At 44.7% G+C, this 19,634-nt stretch overlaps 2 long non-coding RNA genes across 2 annotated transcripts in view; one reads left to right on the top strand and one right to left on the bottom strand.

Moving 5' to 3' along the window:
- The window catches only part of LOC116440936, a 58,450-nt gene that overhangs the window by 10,914 nt on the left and 27,902 nt on the right, over positions 1-19,634 (bottom strand). The gene's annotated exons all lie outside the window — the stretch shown is intronic.
- On the top strand, positions 777-14,157 carry LOC116440934. The gene is made up of 2 exons (XR_004238808.1): positions 777-11,114; positions 11,984-14,157. It is a non-coding gene; the product is annotated as an uncharacterized LOC116440934 (long non-coding RNA).

The raw sequence follows: 19,634 nt of genomic DNA, 5'->3' as shown, positions 1-19,634 counted from the left end.
ACATCCAAAACAGCTTTGTAGATAAAGCCATCTTGCTGTCAGCCTGTTAAACATAAATCCCATCACTGCCCTTCAACTGCTGTGTAATTAAATGTTCTGCTAGGCATACTCTGGCTTAATGAGTTTTATGAGTCATGGTGGCAAAGAGAAAGGAGAGTCCCCAAAAACAAGAATGGGCACAAACACCATCTTGATAATTATCTTATTTAGAGAGTAAGGTTCTTGCTTGTACAGAGAAGTCAACACCAGGTCTCCTTGGATCCCTTGTCAGAGAATCCCACACTGATGCCTGCTAAGGTACCCAGAGAAAGTGATTTTGCAGTTCTGAGTTACAGAAAACAGTAGTACAGGCTCTTGCAAGAAAGTGGTTTGTTTGTGGCATCTTGGTTTGAGAGTGCTTGAGAAGGAAGGAAGGAAGAGGTGAGAACTTGCAAATTCTGTGCTCTCATAAGCTCAACCCCAAACCCATCTACACCACAGGACATGTATTATATGCAGGAGAAGAGCATTGCTAGGCCCCAGAAGTCAAGATGTGATCGTTTAAAGCATCACCAAAACCATTTCTCACTAGGGGCATGAAAACTGCTGGTGTGAGAAGGCAGCTTAGCAGCATCATGCTCTTGTCTGCTGAGGCAGAGGGAATGCACCCTGCATGGCCAGGACCATCTACACCCCCTGTTTTCACACCCTGTTGTTCCAGGAGGGAGGGCCTGTGCCCCTGGCAGTGTGTGCAGGGTGGTGTGGCTCTGCTTGACCTCAGCTGGAACATGGAACCTACATGGAACCTTCTCCATGACTGCCAGTTGAGGGGAAGAGGCTGTCAAGGAGCATGTAGGGATGAAAAAGTGTTGGGCACATCTGCAGTTCCTCTGACCAAACTCACCCTCTTGGTGTAGCTTGCACTGAACACAAGCCAAAGTCAGCTCCTGGGTGCATGGGGCGAATCAGTGCAGAGGTGCATAAGTCTGTCTGTAAACTCCAGGTCTGTCAGCTGAGGAGATTACCGCTCACCCAGCACTCAGGCACACACACCCCCCACCAGCCTTCCTTGACCTATTTACTAGCATTGAACTGGATACAGGCAGACCTTGTGTTCCAGCTGCCTGAGCTAGCACGGCTCACTTTGGTTCCAGAGGGCCAGGGGAAGCATGTACAAGCAGTTTTGCTGACAAACCTGGGAGGGTAGTGGTGGTTAGGAGGAGAATGGTAACAGCCGGGGTGGGATTGGACTGAGGTACTGACACTTCAACAGCTGGAAGACGTCTTGAGTCTCCAACTTGGTTGGGTCCATATGGCTGCTTACAGGCTGTGGCTGCAGACAAGCTATGACTGCACAAGCAGGACTTTGAGTAGAGATGTTCCCTCCCTTCCTCTCCCCATGCTGCCCCATGGGGTGCTGCAGCTGCCCCAGCAGCATGCCTGCCCACCCCTCCCGTGGCTGCCCTGGTCTCTCCTCGGACTGAGCATGGTGTGCTCATGCAGGGACTGTTCATGCTGAGCTGGCTCATGTCCAGTGCTTGTAGCAGCACACAGCACAAATGACAGGGATCTGTGCTGTTCCCCACATGGGACAAGGATCAGCCTCTGCTGCAGCCCCTCTGCTTACCCTGTCCTTTCACCTTAAGCTCTTCATCTATCTGGGTCCTGTTGCAAATGCTGAACTAAACCCTTAATACCCCTGAGCAGGGATGGAGGGTTAAATCAGATGAAAGATTAGAGTATCTTAGCGGGATATATGCTTAACTAAGGGTCCTGGGTCTGTAACTGAAGTCTAAAATGCCCCCAGGCAGTTGGCTACACCCCTGGTGGTGCCAACACTTGCTAGGCAGCTGCCTGTGTGAGCTGCTGGTCCCTGTTCATAGTCAGATCTGCTGCTCTCTGTTCAAGACCAGGACACCAACCTCATTTGGTGGGCGTCCTAACCCATTGGCAAGAGAAGGTGGCACATGAAATACTCTGCACAACTCTGCAAGCCTGAGGCAGATGTCTGACCTGCAGAGTAGGATTTACACAGCCTGTTCCTCCAGACACAGTTTCTTGCTTCTCCCCTTTTCAGTCCTCCAGGCACTTTTTGAGGTAGCCACCAAAGCACATGCTTGAGGTGCTGGCAGAAGAGAGAGGCCTGTGCAAGCAAGAAACGTGGTCTATATATGAGAAGCATGGGAGTTCTGGCACACAGCACCTTCAGTTTGTACATCCCAGAAAAAAAAGAAAAAACAGTAAATAAAGCTGTCTGCTTGTTTTGGCTCAGGTTATTGGAGATTTAAACTAGGTAGTGTGAATTAGTATAATTTAATTTTCATCACTGTCTTTTATAGGCTGTAAAGTTCTGCATCTCATATGACTTACAATCTTTTTGGGCTTCATTTCTGATCTCTTTTTAGACCTTGATATATCCATGCTATTTTAGTCTTGCAGACTATTTTTTGATAATATCTACAAGATACAGCTTTTTTTTTAGCCAGCCTGGTAGCTCAAACTGCCAGACTCTCCTTCTCTTATACCTTGATTTCTGCAACATCCTTTCTTGGGTTGTGAGACACACACTCATTGACCCTGTAGCTGCATACACTTTACAGGGCTGCTGCAAAAGTTGTTTTCTTTGCTTGCTGTTTTGTCACCTCTTTTCACTGACCTCCTTACCTCTTCAGTAAGAGAAGAATTCAACCCAATTTATACAAGTCCATTTATATTGTGGCTGATGGTATTTCTCTGTACATGCAGATGGGCTTCTTTGCACGTGCACAATGGGTGGAGTGACTTTGCTGTGCCCCAGGTTGCTGCAGGAAGGAGCACACCCCTTGGGCCTCACTGCAAATGAGCTGCAGGCCATTGAATCACTGGCAATGGCTCTTTGTTTCCAGCACCACCTTTCCTGGTGTCCCAAGGCCCCGTTGCTGTCGCATCAAGGATATGCATTACTCCTGTGATGGGCAGGAGAGTGAGGAGCCCTGGGGAAACCCAGCTACAGGATGTCAGAATGGCCCTGACTCCCCCGGAACAAATTCCTCCCACCCACAGCCTAATTGCTGTGAGCTCCAAGTTGCCTCAAGAAACAGGTTGTCAAGGGGAGGCTTTAGGACAAAGGGCCTGTTTTTCATTATTCTAACCCACAATGGGCCACTCAGAAGTAGTCTGCAAATTCAGGTACCCCAAAGCCCCTTCTTCCCTTTTAGATCCCACATAGACTCTTTGTCCTTCATCAGCTTTCCCATCTCTGCTGAGATGTGTGAGTTATCTCTGGGGCTTATTTTAAGGAACACTATGGTACTGATCTGGAATTTTCCTAAGGTCTGTGCCATACACGTGCATATATTGTAGAGCTGCTCTCTACAAGCACAGGTTGAGTCTCACCGATTTTAAACCATCAAACACATCTGCTTATCTTTGTTTTAAGAACCTTCCGAGCCTATCTCCATTCTTTCCAGGACAAAATACAAGGTGAAATCCCACCTTCAAGGAGATGCCCCATATTTCCCCATACTTAGATTTTTCCCCCTGCAAGTTTGTTCTCTTTATCATGCTCCCTTTCAGGACATGCCTCAGGGAACATCTGCTTCCCAGAAGTTCCCTAGACCATCTGCAGTCAAACTGGCATTGGCAAGTCTGTGGGTGTCCCACTGCCCTTTGGGCTGGCCAGGCAGTGATACTGCAAGGCTACTGCACTTCTAAGTGGGGATGACATTAAGTGGTATCATATCCTGCTCAATTTCTTTGCATGCTGCAAACAAGTTTAACTCGGATCCTAGAAATGAAAATAGACATATACAGGCTATAAGTTCATGTAGATGCTTAGGAAATAAATATCCTAACCCTGATAAAAATAATGAAAGAAAATATTCTAGATTATTTTGGTGAATTCTGTTCTCTTACTGTCACACAGAATTTGCCTTCCAGGCTATTGTAGGGCATCAATCTATTTTGTTTTGAGATGGTAGTTTCTTTCTTCCTGAACCATATTCTAATATTTGCATTATACAAAATAAAATAGTTTAGACATTTTAGCTTGTCTGTGCTAGAAAAAGGTACTGTTACAACAATGCAGAAGTAATCATTCACACCTACTGTGCAGACAGCATAAAGACATTTCATAATAGAACAGCAATTCCCAAGTAAAAACTGGAAGAAATTAAGTGGTATAAGTCAGCTCTCTATCATCCAGAGAAGGGATTTTGCCAGCATAAATGAGTTTGGTTACAAAACCTCACAGTTCTTACTGCAATTATTATACTAGGAAAACTTGTAGATCCAGACTGCCTACAAAAACATGACTGCAGCAGCCACCAATATCCCGAGGACTTTTTTAACACCGAAGTCAGTCCAGTTGTAACTCTTGATTTCACTGAAAGTTATTCCAAGAATGACTTCGTCCCACTGGACTGGATTCCCTTTCATAACAGGAGCATAAAGTGCTCTTCTAGTACAATCACATATTCCAGGAAATATGTAAAAAGGAAAATTATTTTTTATGCTTGGGGGAGGGACCGTGCCGTGAAAATGAATCATTTCTGAACTGGAATTCTTCTACTCCAGTAAATATCCAACCTCCCACCAGCATGCTGCCCTCCTTATTTTGCAGGCTTGTGAGATTTTTACAGCTCCAGGTGGCCTCTTTTCCCCTCCTAGATAGTGCCACTTGGCCTCACAGCCAACACAACAGCTAACCAGAACTTTTTTTAGCTTGATAAATATATCTGTGTGAAGGCATTGTGTGGCATGTATGAATCCAAGAGGGGCCAAGGTGTGAGCTGGGCAGCACGCAGCCCAGGGCTGAAGCAGCTCTGTGCCAGGTAGGAGGAACTCTGTCCCTCCCAGCACGTAAGCACTAGGAGCTTACAGCACATAGGGCACAGCCATGCAAATCCCTCTCAGCTACATGACTTCCCAGCCCCACGTTTTAGTTTCCACCCAGAGCTCAGCTGCCGTGTGCTGGGCATGTCAGGTTACCTGCAAATGAGCGGCTTGGGCGCTTGGCCCCATAGTCAGCCTGTGCTCTTCTTCTTTATCTGGGCTCTCCTATCTGCTCTGCTGTATTATGGCTTTTCTAAGCCTGACAGAGAAATAAAAGCACTATCTTCCCTCCACCAGGAGAAATGAAGCTGTTTCTGGGCCTTGAGGCAGCAAGATATGGGGAATGCTCACTTAAGCTGGCTGTCACTGATGGCAAAGTAAGCAGCTGGAATGGTGGTGGCTTTCCTAGGTATTTTAGATAGAGCAGACTTGGGAAGCTGGAATGGGAGGATACAAAGTACTGCCCTGCTCCCCCCTCTGCTATTTCCGCCTCTTGTGATGGTGTTAGGACAGCATATCCAACTCTGCAAGATATTCTGTCAGCTCCCTGTAACAGCTTGACCATTTCTATGTTCCTTTGAGTGGTAAGAGCCAGTCCCAGACCTGGCCTTTTATCCTTGGAGTGGCAAAAGTCAACTTTGCCAGTTCAGCTGGGGAGCCAAGAGAAACTTTGGCCAGTCAGACATAACCAGGTGCCTGGAAGTGCAACATTCCCTGGGCCCGCTCTACCAAGCACCACACAAGTGGTTGACATGTTTTGGTACCTTCACTTATGATCAACACCAACCTGTTTGACTTTATATTGCAGCAGCCTAGGAAAGTGCAGATGTCAGCGACTGGACCTCACCTTAAAACTCATTTAATTCAGACCTTTGCACTTGTCTGTCAGCAGTTTTGCATGCAGCCAAGTGATGCTCAGACACTGTAGGTGATATGGCCTATGTGTGCAGTTTCAAATGGTTCTAGCTTTGACTTATTTTCCTCTTATGTTTGGGATGCTTTTTAGAGATGGTGCTTCATTGCCAGGGTGTGTGTAGCTCCATAGGATCAATGGTGAAGAAAGCCTGTTTCAGAGGCTGGCTTCTGGCAGGTGTTCACATGCGGTCAGCTCAGACCTGACTTTGCACTGACTGTGACTCAGAGCGTGTCCCTCACTGCACTGTGCAGGGTGTAGGCATGTGCATCTGCGCAAAGCAGGTGCAAACCACTGCCATTCATATGTGGAAATGGCCCTCCTCAGGCACCAGGGGATGTGTCACTTGGTGTGTTTTACCTCCCTGAAGAATCACGCCTTGGGCTTCCGTTCACTCCCCTGCTTGGGTGAGGGGAGTTTGCTTTAACATGTCAGGTTGAAAACTTCAGATGGTTTAGGAGTTGCCTCACGTGAAGCTCAGCTGTGACAGCTCAGCAGTAGCTGCCTCAAGGGGAAGGGGAGAGTGGGAAGTGAAGCACAGACACCCTACAGCTGTAGGACTCTACCTGTGCTGCTCTGCCTTTGGCTGTTTTTGTGAAACAGTGCAAAGTTTATGCGTTCAGTATCTGTCCTGTGCGCATATTCCTGATTCGTTAAAAGTCTGCCCATTATTCTCCTTCATCTGTTGCATGCAACTACAGTTTATCCTAATTTGGTGTTTGGAAAAATCTTGTCACTCAAACACTAACAGAAGGTGAAAGTAAGCAAGGAGGAAACAAGGACAACTGCATATATTCCGTGCGGGTAGATTACTTGTTCTTTTCCTGTGGAACAACTGTGGATGTTTTTCTTACTTAAAAAAAAAGAAGAAAGGCAAAAAACCCCAACCACCAACCAAGCCCCTGACCTCTGGCTAACTACCAGCCTCAGCTACACCAGACATACCCAGCTGTATGCACGTAGCTGAGTGATGCCCTCCCAGAGCAGGGCACATTCCAGGGATTTGGCTCTTTGGGATTAACTGTCTCTTTCATCAGCTTGGCTTGGACTACTGTTGCTGTTGATCATGCAATGCAAATCTTTCTGAGAAAGACTCTCAGGCTATTGATTACAAAACACAGCCATTTTGACAACCACCTCATAGGATCCAAACCCTCAGTGTTGTGGGCTGTTGTTACCATTGATAAGAACCGTGTTATTGATCACAGCCAAATATGAAAATATCCATCCTTTGCACTACGCAGTGTTGAATATCTAGTGAAGCAAGATGAAAATTATCATTTATGTCACTTGGGGGAAAGAGCTCTGCCAGAACGTGGGAGGATTTACTTTATCTAACATCCCATCTAATATTAGCGGCTGAGAGCAACAAGCAGGGAATTACAGCATTTCTGCTTGTGAAACATCATGCAAGGAGCAGAAGGGTGTGGATTTATCCACACCTCATTTTAGGTGTCTAAATGAAGCATCAAAGTCAGGAGCAGAGTTGTCCCGGGCACTTCCTTGGAGAGAGACGCGGTTAAGATTTTAGGAGGGATAAATTGCTTTCTGCAGGCACCTCCCTCTCTCTCGACCACAGACGACCACAGAGAGCTGCACTGCTCACCTCCTCACTGGCTGCAGTGAGGGAGCAGGGTGGCAGAAACACTGCCTGAAGGGAAGATACTGGTAGTAGTTTGGGGCCTCTCTTAAGGAAGGGAAGAGGGAAATTCTAAATGATTAGCTCAGGATCCCTCTGGCAGGGGACAGCCACAGCCAGCAGTAGTCAGCATATACAGCAGATCCTGTTATCTCCTGCCCAGAGGTGTGCTCTGGAGGAAGGTTGCACTGGGACAGTCCCCATGAGGTAAGAACCTCCTGTGATGCCAACCCCGAAGCTTTGCTGATTTACATTAGGATTAAAATAGCCCTCAGAGGTTTCACACTAATGAAAGTCAGTCAGACTGGGACATGAGGGCCAACATATAAAGGAGTGGGCAAAGTAGCAACTTTTCTATGTGCAGGGGCTCTGCTCTAAAGATGGACTGCTGAACTATTTATTGTGACATTTGTCTCTCCCATCTGCATAGGAACAGGTTTACCTCTGAACAGTATCACCATTAGAGTAGGTACTGGGCAGTTTTGAGAAACCTTGGGCCTAGGCCAGGATTGTACTGTGGTAACAGAAATTTAAAACAGCAGTGTCCCATACTCCCTGCCTTCCACAAGCTTGCTCACAGTGTATTCCCTGTTAATGCTTTCTGTGAAAGCTGGCAAGATCCCCTTCTCAAAACCCAGGGGACTCCTGGGTTTCAGTAGAGCTGACATTCACATGAGCTGCAGCCAAGGACAAGTTCTGTGCACCTTCTTCATGCCAGCATGTGCAAAGGAAAAGTCAGCTTTAAGCTTCCCTGCAGACCTTGCTTTCCTGGGGTGCAGGGCACTCCTTCATCTGGCCACAGAAAGCCACTGTCAGCAAGGAGGAAGAGCAGAGAGGGGGGTGGCTTCAAGAAGTATTTGGAAAAGTTCCAGTTCTTGCAAGGCCATTACAATGCTGAATAAAAAAGGTGGGCGGTTTATAAATTTGGTGTGGCCAGCAATGACAAAATGACAAAGGCCATTTTCCTGGTGGTCAGCCTCAAGGTTGGGAAGGAGGGGCAGGTGCAGCTGCATGTCAGAGCAGTGGTGGTGAAAGTGCGCATTGCTATGATCACATAGAAAGCCAGCCCCCAAGAGATAATGAATGGCTTTGCGGGTCTAAGGTGCTCCAGATGTGTTGGGACAATTGATAGAGCTTACAGTCCTATTGCCTGACCCTCACTCTCCTCTACCCCTTCTTCCACGAAGGAGGCTTTGCAGTCCAAAAATATGAAAGAGCGCTTCTGTGTTGTTCTTTTGCACCTGACTGTCTGCCATGGTCAACATGCTGTTTTTAAAGTAGTTGGGTCCAGAAAAGATAATGTTAAACCTTTCAAAATACACAGTTCTTTCCCCCAATTGGGAAAGGCCCTATGGATGTGTAGCCATAACATGGATAACCAACAATAGCTGCATGCCTATCCTTTGTTCTCCTCTCCCCAGGAGCCTGTGCACCCCTCAATTTCAACTGCAGTGGCGAAGTTTTGGACAGAGCAGGTGCTGGCTCAGGCAGGTCCCCACAGACACTTGTGCTGCCACAGCCAAGAGCAGGGCACACTGCAGTGCTGGGGCAGGGAGCAGTGCAGTGGCAGGGGCAGAAACACTGCACAGGGGCTCAGCAACCTCTCTGCCTCAGAGCCTGCTTGTTCCCTGTCGCTGTGGTGGAGGAAGCACCTGGGTTGGAGAAATGAGCTCTTTAACTGCTGCCTAAGATCAAAATGAAGAAAGCCTCCGGAAAACTGGCAGCTGGAGAAATAGAAGAGGATTTTGTATTTTGCACACCACTGTGAGAAAACAGAGTAACCTTCCTTCTGGGCTGGGAGACAGAGGTTCAAAGATTTGCCTCTCAAGTCTGTGCAACCAGTGAGACACCTGCTTGTGTAAGACCACATTTGAGGAACACCTTCGTGGGACACCACCAGGACCTGCTGTGAGGACAGGACCAGGGACAGAGATGGGAATTGATTCCTTGGAGCACTGGCCTGGGTCGCTGCAGGAGGCCAAGTGGTAGAAGTTTTTTGGAAACTAAAGAGATCTCATACGGAGAAGTAGCAACATTTGCTGCTGTCTTCCTGTGTGGGTACTCTTTTTGGTCATGCCTCTGGTAACATGGAACTTTCCTCTGATTTCAAGACTTGGTCTTGATGACCAGCTTGCAGTCAAATATTTTTGAGTCAGATTGTCCTTCAAGCTGAAGAGTTTGACTTTTTCCCTCCTGTCCCCCCACAGTGTTTATGGTGAGAAATCATAAGCTCTCTCATCCTTTGCTTTGCTGAAGTTCTTCCAGTGTCTTCCAGGATAAGCCTTCTATTCCCTGTAATTTTCTTGGAAATGTGTTCACAGCACCTGTTCCAGTTTGAGTGCTTTCTGAAAATAGATCTAACTGGAATGGTATACAGTATTCCAGATGAAGTTTCTCCAGTGTCTTTTCCACAATGCTATTAGAATTATTTCTATTGCTTTTCTGTCTGATTTTTACTACACTATTTGACTCTATTTGTATAATTTCATCTCTGAGGGATTTCTGTCTGTGATATCCAGACTTTTGCGTACCATCAACACCCTCCAGCTATTGTTGACAGATTTCATCACATATCAGTCATGTTTCACAACACTCTTGGTTTTTTTAATATCTAAACTGTCAGTAAAAATATTGGAAGTCCTAAGACTGGTATTTGTGGAACCCCCTCATCCCAGAACAGCACCTTTCCAATGCAACTTGTCTTCTTCCCTTAGGGCAGTTCCTCACTGCTTTACAGTTTGCTGACTAATCTCCATCTTCTTCAGTTTGCCTTTTAATCACCAAATGTGATTCAGTGGCACTGAATGAGATGCTTTACTGAAGTCCAGTAGTTGAGACAGACCATGTTACCTCTGCCTAAAGAGGGATTGAGTTAGTCACATCTAAGAAGGATAATTGCTTAGTTTGGCATGATGTAGTTTTGAAAGACCCATCTTGCATCTTATCCTGTTTCCCAGCTACTCATTACATACAATTTGTAGTTATTCATTCTCTAAATTTGTTCTAAAGCTCTTGATATGCAGTTGGTGGATGATCTGCTGAGGACATGCTCCATAAAATTTCTCCTAAATCAGATGCAGGATTTTTATGTGGCAGATCTAAATAATATGCTATGCCTACTTGTGCTTTCATCAGCTTTTAACGTGATGTGGTTTTAACTCTTAACTTATCAGTCAAGTGAGTGCTTGCTCATGAAGCTGTAGGCAGATTCACTGACCTTATTCAGGACTGTCCATGTGTTTTCATGTATTTTATGCTTTAGTTCTCGGGTTGTGCACTGTGTGAATGCTTTGTGCCTTCAGGCTCTTGGGAGAATGAGTTGTAAAATTTGTAAAGAGTTGCTTGGCTAACTGTAGAATATAAAATTAGTGTTTGAAAAGGGAGAGCAAAACAGCCAGGGGTAAATGCAGTTTCTCCTTGAAGTCACTCAAGTTTTTTGACAGCTGCAGTGTTGCAGGAGCAACTCAATGTCATGGGAACACGGGAATTTGTTTTCATCAGAGAGTTGCTTTCCCTGCCAAGCTGGCAGCAGCTATAGGTGAAGCCTTAACAGGGAAACACTTTCATACTGCCTGTGCTAGGAGGGGAGTCCTCCACGAATGACTAAGCGACAAAATAGTGACCTTCACCTTCTGATCCTCTTCCATCTTCTCACTGCCCTTGTTGTGTTTTGAGGGGTTTTTTTTTTATTTTCTGCTTACCAAGATGCTGGATGGCAGTGAACACAGGGATGCCTAAGGATTTGCACATTGCAAGGGCAGAATTCAAAAGGTGAGAAAAACAAGTATTGTGTAATGCTCAGTTTTCCAGCTCAACAAAGCTAAGGTTTCCTTCAATCCTCAATCTGTTTCCTACAACCATTCTGAGGATCATCCCCACAGCCTGCTCTGAGGTGTGGGATATTCTGGAAGAATTTAGTTTTTAGCTTTGATCCTGAATCACACATCTGTCATTTATGGCCCAAATGTCTCTACCAATTAGGTGATCCACTGTGTTTTGTCCACCACAGGGAGGGGAGAGAGATTCCTTGAGGTTAGGCATGTAACTTAACAACCCTAGAGAGACACAGCCCAAGATAAGAGTTAGAGGGGATGCTGATGGCCAGCCCAGTGATAGTGTTTGTTTTTGCAAGTGTTGGAGGGTGTGTTCCCCAGACATATGAAGAAACAGCAAAGAAAATACCTGTTTGCGAGGGTGAAAGGGAGGTCAGTGAGATGAGCATTGCAGTTATTTGCTAGTATAGGCTCCCTCAATGTTGTCTCCATACAGTAGCATACAGGCACTAATAAGCTGGAAAAAGATGGCCATGGCCCTGTGGATTTAGAAAAACACCAAAACACTCTCTGCTTTTAAAATTCTATTTCTAAATTCTTGCAAGCAGACTAAAATTTCTCTGCCATGGATATTTCTGGAATGGTCAAAGCACAGTAATTCATGTTTTGAAGTGTGCTGTCTACTTGTACTTGAGATACTGCCATCATATATCTGGTTTAATCCACTTCTCATGCTGCCAGGTACATAAAGCAGATGTCTGTCATCACTGACCAGTTTTGTCCCAGACCAGTTCCCTGAAGATATTCAAGCTGCTGACTTGCGATGTTGCCGCTTTAGTCATTATTGTGTTTCCTCCTGTTCCTCAGGGTCACCGTCTCTTCTTTCCTCCTCATGTTGAAACAGGGCTTGTTGAAGGACCTGGTTATCAGGCACTCTCAAAACATGGCCAAGGTCAGTCTGTTTTCTCCACTGTACTGTTTGTACAGCTGTGGGTAATCACACAGGCTCTGAAATCTCAGCATTCCTTTGGCTCTCTGGCTGCTTTATGATCACTGTCCCCCCGCAGGCATCCGCATTGAAAGCACTTTGATTTCTGGGGAATAGACATGTTCTTCCAAGACTTCAACTTGTACAGGTATATGTAAAATGTATATTTAATAAGGCTGGCTCAAAAGTGCTTACAGGGGAGCTTAGTGTTGATACTGATGACTTCCATATGGGATGTATTCTTGTCATGGGAACAAAGAAATTATTTCACCCATTTTGATATCATATTCTTGGACCAGTGGGTAGAGATATGCATGTCATGTATAGGTATCCTCAAAAGATCCGTGCTCCAAGCTTACCCTATTTTGTTCATTACCCTTACCAAATAGCCTGTAGTAAACTTAGAAACCACTAATAGAGGCATTTAAAAGGCATTAGGATTAATGTGTCAGTTCTTACAGTTTTCTAAACAAGTATTGATTCTCTGGGATTTTTTGGAATAGATGGATTTTCCTGGAGGACAGAAAATAAAATCTTCATGCTGACTTTTTAAAGGTGAGGTTATAAATGCATAAAACCTTTATTAATTTGCTCTCTGGGGCCTTCACACTGTGACAGAACTATAAAATGTTCAGTCTGTAATGAGTACAGTTTTAATATGATTTCAGTTTTCCAGGTCAGAGCTGATCATACAGCACAGCATTCAGGAAGAGCAGGGCCTGAATTTTGGAGATACCTGCTTAAGTAAGAGCCTATGACCAAGTCACAGCATTGGTGTATGTATGAAAGTTTTTGTGAGGAGGTTTTCAGTCCTCAGTGTCTTCAAGGTCGTCACCCATGACACAAAATGACACTGTTAGACTACTACCTCTTCTCCTGCTCATTTTGAATGGACAAAGGTCTGTACCACAACTGTATTTTCTCTACTCATCTTGAATTCTTTGTTTTGAGGCAGCTCTGTGTCCTTGTTTTGATGCAGCTGTGTCAAAACCCTCCCCTGAGACCAAGCATAAAAATTCTGGTTTCTATGCCTGGACCAACACAGATTTACCTTTCTGCAGTGTATGAGAAAACTCATAAGCTCCCTGTGGCACAGAGGCAGCAGATAAAGCCTATTAGTGTGATGCCAAACATTGTTCCAGAGCACCTGGGTATAAAAAGGCAGAATTAACTCTGTGTTAGCATTTAAACAACCAGGTGAAACCTGCCAGTACTGGTCACTGTGACCCACTCGAGCAGAAGAAACTTGGATGAAAGTAGCCACTAGGTGTGGGAAGGTATAAAGCTGTGTAGGAAAGTAGATGGAAGACCACCAACACACTTTGAAGCAAAGGCTTCTTCAATACAAGTCTGTAACTGGCACCCCCTGTTCTTGATCCCTCATAATATGCTTAGCTTAACTAATGCCAGTCCAAAAGGCAAATGGCCATTCTCTGTGACCAAACTGGTCATGTATCAGTCTCCTTTCCCTTCCTCATCAGGTCTGGAAGGTCCCATGCACCAGAAAGAATTCTTCTCCCCCTTTCCTATCAGCCTCAAGGTTCCTGGGCACTGGGCTGACTTCTCCCTTCCTTACCAGCCTTGAAGGTCCCAGGCACACAGGTTGTGATGACAACAAACCAGGGAAGTGTGGCAGAACACAGAGCACTGTCTGTAAAATCAAGCGGTTAGGAGACCAAAGTGGAACTTGGACCACAGTTGCTGCTAGACAGCAAAACCCATGATATCCCAGTGGTCAGGGACACCACCATCATCTGCTTCTCCCAAGTTCTGAGTGAGTGATTCATATTTTTCCACATTTTTTAATTCTATATTATGATTATTATATTGATACTGCAAGCCAAGTATTAAGATTTGACCCATTCTGCAGAGCATCCATGTGATTAGGAACTGTAAGCCAACCTGTGATACAAATTTTGTGCTAAGCTACTTAGAAAATTGTGATATGCTGATTCTGATTATAAAAATCCTGTTCTATTCTGGTCACAGAATTGTATGCTATGCCAATCATAAAATTCTGTTTAAAAAAATAAAGCTTTAATTGTAATTACAACTTTGTGTCATCATCATTCCATCCCCTAGTGTTAGGTGACAAAACATCTTTCGTGAAAAATCTTTTCTGGCCCACCTGGGAATAAATCACTTAGAAGAAGCTGCATACAAATACCTGGTACAAATGTAGCTATTTTTTCACCAAGGGAAAAAAATTCGTTCTGGTGTAAGTATATCAAATAGCTCATTCTCCAGTCTAATAAAAAGCAACAGGTGGCTCTTCAGCTCTGCATTGTGGAAGGGGTCTACTAAGTGGAGTGTCTGTGGCCAACCACAGACAAAACAGTCTGATGAAGTCACAGAAGGTCTCTGAGACCAGCAGTACCAACAGAGCCTATGCTCAGGGGGCACCTAATCTCCATTTTCCCCCTATAGTCACCATTGACTCTCCACATGCACCAGCCACTAATGTTAGTGTTACCAGAGGGTTTTGCACTGAAGCATGTAGGAGGTGTTTAGTTTGTTTCTTTATCCTGCAGAACAAGGGGAGCTTCTTGTTGGGGTTTGGAGTCTGTCACTGGGAGTGGTTAACATGAGGTGTGCAGGATAGCTTATGCAGGGAAGGTTCCCCTAACCTGTCATTTCTTGTGTGGGTGTGTTTTGCCCTGGGGCAACCTTAACTGCTTTTTTAACAGAACTTTTTGGTGGGAATTGTTAGGAAAGCATTTCTCTAACTACCTAAGCTTTGCTGTGTTTTTTTTTTTTGGCCCTACCTATACCGCAGTGTAAAATATTCTGTAGATTGGGAATTCTCAAGACTTGGTAGTCATCTCAATGGCACCCAATTTAAAGAGAATTATTCCTGATTTACATAGGCATGAATAAGGGCTTTCCATATATAATATAATATAATGTAATGTAATATAATGTAATATAATATAATGTAATATAATATAATATATTGCCTCTCTCAGATGTAGACACAAAGGCCATTCTCAGATTCCTTCTCATAGAGAGTTAAGTTCAAATGAATCAGATTAACTCCTTTGCCAAGAGCCATTACTTCCAAACTGCAGCACTGGAGAGGACCAAGAGGGTGAAGGAGAATATGTATTTGGCACTGCAGTGCAGGGGCACAGGAGATCCTGAGGGCTGTAGGAACTGAAAAGCATCTAAGGTTTGTAAGCATTCCTTAAGGTTTGTAAGCCTTCCTTAAGGTTTATATGGTTCAGATGAGAGACCTAGGCATGTGTACAAGAAAAAAGCAAAGAAACTCCAAGCAAATTCTGCTGTTACATAATTGGATTTAGCTTTTCTGATGAGACCCACACCTTCAGGTTCCCTCACTTTTCTGACTGCCAAAGGTAAAGGAAACATTTTAGGTTTTCCTTGTTTGCAGCTCTTACTCTACCAGCATCTTTTCCAAAACTACAACACACTATAACTTTAGCCCGTACCTTTTCTCTGTCCTGCCTCCATGCTGTGGCAGAAAAGCCCAGCATTTAACTGACCGAGCCCATCCGGAGCAGCTAGAAATACAAAGGATTGTATCATTTCAGTTAGACTTTGCAAGGGTCTCAGACACAGCGCAGGGCATGGGAGAGATGAAGGAGAAAGGTTAATTTCTGCATTTCACTTCTACTGCATTAAGGGTGTTGGTGTTGATGCAAAATAAAGATATTCTCACCTTGAATTCCTCCAAAGAAATTCTTTTATGTGGTTGCCTCAGTAGAACAAAATCTTTATGAAATAGCCAGCACACCCACCCAGACATAAGCCAGGCACTAACTGTTCATGTTTAGAAACAAACTTTCCCCATGGGTACATTATTCATAGCCGGTCATTTGCCAGTTTTCCCTTGGAAGATGTAAACTAAACACTAGGAATAAAGGTGATGCATAGTTTGGTCTCTCTTTTTTTTTTTTTTTTTCCAGATGGATGTTGCAGCAAATCCGTGTGTTCTCTCTGTCCTTTTTTCCATTCACTCGTTTAAAAGTCAGCTAAATCAATGGTGCATTCCTAAAGTCTTCCTGCTGATCCACTCAAAGGCTGCACCATGGTGTATTACCGCTTGGATCCTGCCACTTACAAAGACTGAAATCTCAAATTCTACCAGCAGAAAAATATTCACAGCTTTCAAACCTTATTCCAGGAAATGAGGAAATCATCCTCCTGATCCATCCTGCCACTGCTGTGGGCATCTCTGTTGCCTGAGAAACATAACAGGTTGTTGTTATAACAACTAGAGACCAGCTGACCTCCTGCTTGCTTTCGTCAACCAGCTGTGAAACTCCTCGGTCATGGAACAGTCTCAAGTTGAACATCTGACCCCAGTTTATGCAATTCCCCTGTGACCGTTTCATAAGCTTTTTGTCACTTCACTTCACTCAATTGTTTGTGGAAAGCATTCACAGTTACCCTGGCTAATGGGAACGTTTCGGTGTGACAGCTCGCCCCGTGGCTAAGCCCTCCATCTCCAAGGCAACCTCACAACCTTGCTCTGAGAGTACTGCGCCATGTCATGAGATAAAATGAAACCCAAAAGGATACGCGGGGATAATTCCAGCTTTAGCAGAAACTTTAGGAGACATTCCTGGGCCGGTTATTTAAACATGGGAGGGCACCACAAAGGTATCATATGTCTCTAAAGCTATACAAGCTGTACAGAGACATGAAGAGCTACAGCGTGAGCTCTGCCAGAGATCCCAGGGATCTTAAACAGTTTCCACAGAGCTACATCGAAATGATTGAGGGCAGAAAGATGTGGTGATTTCATGTGTCTGACAAATCGCCTGGGTCCTATCTCTGTGCAGCTCCATTGTTTAAGGCTGTAGGTGTTGAAGCAGCTTCACTAGTGTGGTTCTTGAGTTGGATTCACCACACTCCTCTGTCTGCCCTTCACAGAGCTCAGCTTAGTCAGTGTTAGACTTTTACAGGAAAGGAAGGATTCCTTCCCTGCTCCCTTGAGTGCCAATTCAAGATGGTCTCTGCATGATTGTACTGCAGAGGACCAGAAGCCTCACTGAGGAACATTGTGTAGGAGTGTTACTGAAGCAGGTCATTGCCCAAAGTAGCAGACTTCAAGGATAAAATGAATGGAGAAGTTCCAACCCCCTAGAGTGGTTGTTTTCATTTGGTTTCTTCACTCAGAAAGGCAGAGATCCTGACTGGTCTATGCACTCATGTGCTATCCTCACAACCCTGATTCTTGAAAAACACTTTTTTTCCCATGTAAAAGCTGAGTTACCAACCTTGTCTTAGGATATGAAACATCTTAGTGTGACCTTAAGTCTCTGAGAAAACCTTGTTGGTTTGTTGTCAGCTTATTTTGGGGGTTGTGCCCTACCCTAAATCCTCACATCTCCTTTCTCCTACCAATTCCTCCTTCAAAATGTTGCTATTCCACCTTCACGCTTGTGGAGGTACAGGTGCAATTCTCTTCAGGCATAAAGAACACATAATGGTAAGGGGAAGAGAAAAAGTTTAAATACCAGATAGAAGAAAGGGAAAAATATTGCAACTAACCTGTTACCAAAATAGTTTAATACTGCCACATTTAAGTGGATTGTTGCAAAAAAAACTCCAATCAGTTCTTATTCATAACAACATCCCAAGGATGTCAAACAAGTTGAGTATCTCAGTGCACGTGTAAAGTGTCACTGAATCCAACAGAAATCAGCTGAAGACCTGACCTTCACTCCCAACAATTGGCTGAAAATTCTCCACTGCTGGGAAGCATTCAAATGCAAGCACTCTTTCCACTCTCCTGCGACATCAGTATAACCAAAACAACTCTGCTGTTTGTCCAAAGAGCTGCCAAGAACAGGGAAATAGCACAGTTAAAAAAAAAAAAAAAAAAGGTATGTGTTTCCAAAAGCAGTTTTGTACATCTTCTAAAACAAAAGGCTGCTCCTGAATGTGTGCAGTGATAACACTGACACAAATCATTTTGTGTCCTGATTTTGCCCCATAGAAAACAGAAATCTCCAGCTGGTAGGGCAGCAATCAAGCTGTTGCACAACTCAATATGCAGATCAGGCCTGAGGAAGTTCTGCCGGGATCCTCTTTGTCCTCTGTTTTTCAAGTGTGATTGAAATCTGTTTTCTCAGATTAGGAAATTGGAGAGACGTTTTATGTTACACTTCTGAATAATTTTGAATACTGCATGACAGTCATGTGTTCTCAGTATTTGAAAATACCAAGTTTCAGCAACTCCTGCTTGGCTGCCTGGAGACTTTAAAGCTCACTGTCAAAGTTTTACTCCTCTGCTATCTGAGTTAGGTGATTTACTGTCCTCCTGAATCTGTTGATGGATTCACCTGATATTCAAGTTTGCCAAAAGCTGTATTTGTTTATTTGTTAAACACAAAGACTTAATACTGGGCTAGTGTCTCTGCTCTTCCAGAACTCCCAAAGGCTGGGCTCTGCTAACTTTGGATTCAAGCATTTGCATTTCACAGCTGGGCTTATCTGGTTTCTAGTAAGGTGCAAGTTCCACCCAAAAAATTTTCCCTACTCAGGATGTTTATGATCGCTCTTTCCCTCTGTCAAATCAGATCGACCAGTTGACCAACAGATTAAAAAATTATTAAGGGTGGGGAGGAAGGACAGGCACACATGCACACCCACACACAAAGGCTGCAAGCACTCCGCCTTTGTGCTCATACGAGCTTTGTTTCCTTGGAAATCCAGCTACTAAAACAGGCAACAGCTGTGACAAGAAATGAGATGCAGCAGCAGAGCAGAAAGACTGATGATTTGCAAACCTTTTGGTTTGGGGATTTTCAAGACCCATCCCTATTTTAAACACGTCGGAGGAATGCATCAGGATACATGTGTAGGGAAGTATGAATCTAGCGGGCCAAGCAGACTTTTTGTAGCTCATCATCATAAGAACTGAAGCATCATCAAGTGCCCAGTGTGCTGGGAAATATTTACAGTGTGCATCCATCTCCTTCTAGCTCAATCCTGCAGTGTCTCCTGAGAACACTCACACTAAGTCCCCAGCAGAGGAAACGTAATTTTTACCAGGCCTGACAAAACATAGGATGCAAATAACCTGGCTTTGGGATTTTGCCTCTGTGGTACCAGCAGCTGCATCTGCTGCTTCTCAGATTTCTTTTCCTGGTATCAGGTGGCTTCACTATCAGATCTTTTTCGTGTCCAGGTAGTGTCTCCAGTTTCCAGAACCTGTCTCAGTGTCAGTTTGCATCCTCCCTGGCCTCGTTCCCCTGGGACACCACGTGAATGGGCAGTAAGGGGAGTAACGCGGCGCTTGGTGCTGCGCTGGGGATGTGCTCCCATTCACCTTGCCTGGAAGGAAAGCACCTTGGTCCTGACGTGCCCGGGAAGAAAGGGGCACTAAGGAGACGGGAGAGGACAGGCACTAAGCAGAGGACACAGTCTTAACCTGTGCCAGGGAAGGTTTAGGTTGGACATGAGGAATTTCTTCACAGAAAGGGTGCTTAGACATTGGAATGGGCTGTCCAGGGAGGTGGTGGAGTCACCGTCCCTGGAGGTGTTTAAGGAAAGACTGGA

This window comes from Corvus moneduloides, chromosome 3 (genome assembly GCF_009650955.1).
Source record: "Corvus moneduloides isolate bCorMon1 chromosome 3, bCorMon1.pri, whole genome shotgun sequence".
NCBI lineage: Eukaryota > Metazoa > Chordata > Aves > Passeriformes > Corvidae > Corvus > Corvus moneduloides.
This window is presented reverse-complemented; position numbering and strand designations above follow the sequence as displayed.